This window comes from Motacilla alba, unplaced genomic scaffold (genome assembly GCF_015832195.1).
Source record: "Motacilla alba alba isolate MOTALB_02 unplaced genomic scaffold, Motacilla_alba_V1.0_pri HiC_scaffold_28, whole genome shotgun sequence".
NCBI classification, from domain to species: Eukaryota; Metazoa; Chordata; class Aves; order Passeriformes; family Motacillidae; genus Motacilla; species Motacilla alba.
Genome location: NW_024037374.1, coordinates 4,047,080 through 4,051,347, shown reverse-complemented (window position 1 = coordinate 4,051,347; position 4,268 = coordinate 4,047,080).

Here is a 4,268-nt window from a genome sequence, read left to right as displayed (position 1 = left end):
AAATCTGCCAGACTTGGGCCCTGGCAGAACTGGGAAGTTTTGGAATCTGGGCACTGGCAGTGCTGGGAAACTCTGGGTCTGGGTGGTGACAGAGGCGGCAATGGAAAATTGCCAGATTGTGGCGTTTTTGCCAGAAAATTGCTGCACTTGGGCTGCATGGCTATCGGGAAATTTCTGTATCTGGGCACTGGCAGTTCCGGGAAACACCAGATCTGGGCAGTGACCGTCCTGGCACCAGGAAGTTGCTGGGTTTTGTCTTTCTTTGACAGAAAATTGCTGCACTTGGGCTGCACCGCAGCCAGGAAATGTCCGGATCTGGGCACAGGCAGTGGCAGCAAACACCAGATCTGCGCGGTGCTGGTGCCAGTAAGAGGACGCTGCCCTTTGGCTTTGGCTTTGTTTGCCAGAAAATTGCTGCATTTGGGTTGTGCCAGCACTGGGATGTTGCCAAATGTGGGCACAGGTAGTGCCAGCTAACAGCAGATCAGGGCAGTGGCGGTGCTGGCACCAGGAAATTGCTGGGTTTTGGCTTTCTGTGCCAGAAAATTGCTGGACTTGGGCTGTGGCGGCAGTGGGAAGTTTCCATATCTGGGCGCTGGCGCAGCAAACAGCAGATCTGGGTAGTGCTGGTGCCACCACCGTGAAGCTGCCGGGTTTTGGCTTTCTTTGCCAGCAAATGGCTGGACTGGGGCTCTGCCAGCACCGGGAAGTTTTCCGATCCGGGCAATGGCAGTCCAGGTCTGGGCAGTGACAGAGCTGGCAACGGAAAATGGCCAGATTTGTCTTTCTTTGCCTGAAAAGTGCTGCACTTGGGCTGTGTTGGAACAAGGAAATTTCCAGATCTGGGCACTGGTGGTGGCAGCAAACACCAGATCTGGGCGGTGCCAGACCCAGAAATGTTGGAAATGAATTTGTAGAGAATTTTTAAGGTTTGATAGAAGGCTTATATAGTACGTATGCAAGTATGTTTCCAAGAAGGTTTATATAGTAGGTGCAAGTACCAGGAAGTTGCTGGGTTTGGGATTTCTGTGCCAGCAAATTGCTGCACTTGGTCTGTGCCAGAATAGAGAAATATCCAGATCTGGGAACTGGAAGTGCCAGCAAGCACCACATTTCCGGAAGGACTAGATCTGAATCCCTCCCTCCCTCCCTCCCTCCCTTCCTTCCTTCCTTCCTTCCTTCCTGTAAGACTCTGTCCAAAATTTCTCTCATCTGCCTCACGATCATCGTGAAAAAGGCAGAAACCGGGACCAGCGAAAGAGGATCCTCTTTTGACATGCTGGTTTGGTGGGAGCGTGCCAGGGTGCTGAGGCCTGGAGCAGAGCTTCTGGCCTGCTGAGCCATTGTTTGCAGGTGTGTTTGCTGTATTGGAACACTGGACCTAGTGAAAGGAGAAGGGGCACCTTGACCTTTCTTGGCCGGTATCTGCTCTGCGACAATGGCCTGGAGTTTTCCACTCCCAAGCCTGGCTGGACTCTTTTCTGGAATGACCTTTTGGTGGTCTCCACAGAAGACCCTTCATCTACTGTACAACCACCGTGACAGATGGACTGAGATGGGAGAAGCCACTCCCTCCAAGACTGAGACATGAGACCCCTCTATGGAAAAGACTCCTTTTCTCCCCAAGGACTGAAACCTCTAAGCTGGGAGGGGAGGGGGGCAGTGTGTGTGGGGGAGAACAGCTGATCAAACGGAGATGTTTGCCTGCAGGTAGTGACTACTGAACCAAGAAAACAATGGCTCTCCCCCACTGCTGAGCAGATGAGATCATAAGACTATTGTGTCTTTTTCCCCCCTCCTTCCCAACTTTCAATAGAAAATTCTAATAAAAACCCTCGAGTCAGCTAGCTATCTCGAGATCTCCCCAAGGTGAAGGCGACTCCTCGATGTGGTTAGGTAGGGACAGGCGGTCGGAAGACCACGCGCTGTACGGAAAGATAGGACCTCCCCTCTCCACGCTTGCTGTGCAAGCATATGGAAGTGATGTAACCCCAAGTTATATAAGGCTGCGAAATCAGGAAATAAACGCCATTTACCGTCCACCACATTGGTGTCTGTGAGTAATTGGCCCGAGCAAGCCTGAGGTGGCTGCCGTGCCGTTCCTGAACCAGGTCGCCCAGCCTCAGCAGAGGCAACAAGTGGTGCCGAAACCCGGGAAACAAAAGACAGGGGACGGGATTCGCCTGGACGGGTGAACGGCGGCCGGAGCGGCTGGACCAGCCCGGCGGGGAGGACGCTCCCGGACCTGCGAGGAGAATGGAAGCGCTCGCGAAGCTCGTATTACAATTGCATAAGCAATGGGGCATTGATTGTAAGCCCAAAGAATTCACTACTGCTGTTACTAGACTTTTGCAAATAGGTGTTATTGACCGCCCGGTGGAGATACTCCACTCGGAGATATGGGATAAGTGCACTAAAGCTTTGGCAGAGGACACTATGTCCTCCGGTAGTGGGAAATGCCTCAAATCATGGAGTAAAGTTGTGCAGGCTCTGCAAACTGCTCTACAAGAGCAGGAAACTTGGAAAGCTGCTCAAGACTGCTTGCTTGTCACTCCTAAACTCGGGGTTGGCGCAACAATGCAAACCTCAGAAAGCGACCTTTTGACCGGGGCCAGCGTCTCCCCAGAGCGAGACGATCGCCCTTCGGCGCCTTGCCCATCCAGCCCTACTCCCAAGTCGCCACTGGCGGGACAGCAGAAATCGGTGTGGGATGATTTACTTGACGAGGTCAGAAGTGTTGCTGTTGAATTAGAAACGGGGGAAGCCTGGGACAGACCCCCTCCCTATGCCCCTAAAAATGGCGCCGCGCAGCGGGCTGAAGGGTGGGGCACAGACATTGCGGGCAGACAAAAAGAGGAACCGTCGAGTGTGGTGAGCGCGGGCGAGAGGAAACAACAGGAAGCTCGAGATAAGGGGGGTAGCAAGAGTGGTTTTGGAAGGGTGGAGATTGCGGATAAAGGCGATAAGCCCAATCAGAACATGCGCCGCAAAACATGCCTTTATATGGCTAAGCCTTCCGAGAGTAGGGGGCAGAGTGACCGCAGGGGGAAGGATCGACCCACCCATCGCAAGAAAGAGCGAGGGAGGAGCTCCACAAAAAGGTACAGGAGCCCAGAACTATCTAGTCAGTCAGCTTCCACCTCGGAGTCAGACACTAGCAGGGATGAGTGGTCAGACAGCCGGTCCGCCACCGACTCAGACTCGGAACATGAGGAAGTTAGCACAAGTAAGACTAGAAGTGACAGCTCTCTTGCGCCAACAAGAAGGGAACAAACAAAGGGTACTCCACTTACAGACTGGAAAAAGATACAAAGTGCTTGTGCCGTCAGTCCGGAGTCAGCCCTTGCGTGTACCTTGATCATTTCAATCCCTCTGTTGATCTCTGTGTCCAGGTTCTTATCGTTCCCAGGGTTTTATATCACCGGGAAGAAGAAATGCATCTCCTCTCTGACGAATCTCACCAGCTTCGCAAGAGGGAGGTGATTACTAGCATCACCTTTGCAATGCTCCTTGGTTTGGGGGCCGTTGGCACGGGTACAGGTGTTTCAGCCCTTGTGACCCAGCGGCGGGGACTCTCCCAGCTACAAGCAACCATCGATGAGGATTTGCAGAAAATAGAAGAATCTATCTCCCTTTTGGAAAAGTCCCTTTCCTCCCTTTCGGAGGTTGTCCTGCAGAATAGGCGAGGTCTGGACCTCCTGTTCATGCAGCAGGGAGGTCTGTGTGTTGCTCTAAGAGAAGAGTGCTGCTTCTATGCAGATCACACAGGAGTCGTGCGAGACTCGATGGCAGAACTGAGGGAAAGGCTAGCCTCGAGAAAAAGGGAAAGGGAGAGCCAGCAGGGATGGTTCGAGTCATGGTTCAATCAATCTCCGTGGCTTACCACCCTCATTTCTACTCTTATAGGCCCTTGTGTTATGTTGCTTTTGACAGTAATGTTTGGACCCTGCATTTTGAATAAGATAGTTTCCTTTGTTAAGAATCGCTTGAACTCAGTTAACATTATGCTAGTTGAATGCCAACAGTTGCTTTAGGTAGAACGTGTTAAACATTTTTAACAGCTAACAATGATACTGACAAGTTTAATAGCTTTGATTATCTAATAACCTGCTGTTTAAGGACGCTGAATTATCGCATTTTGTTAATCATGGAGGGGGGGGAAGTGTGGTTAGGTAGGGACAGGCGGTCGGAAGACCACGCGCTGTATGGAAAGATAGGACCTCCCCTCTCCATGCTTGTTGTGCAAGAATATGGAAATGATGTAAGCG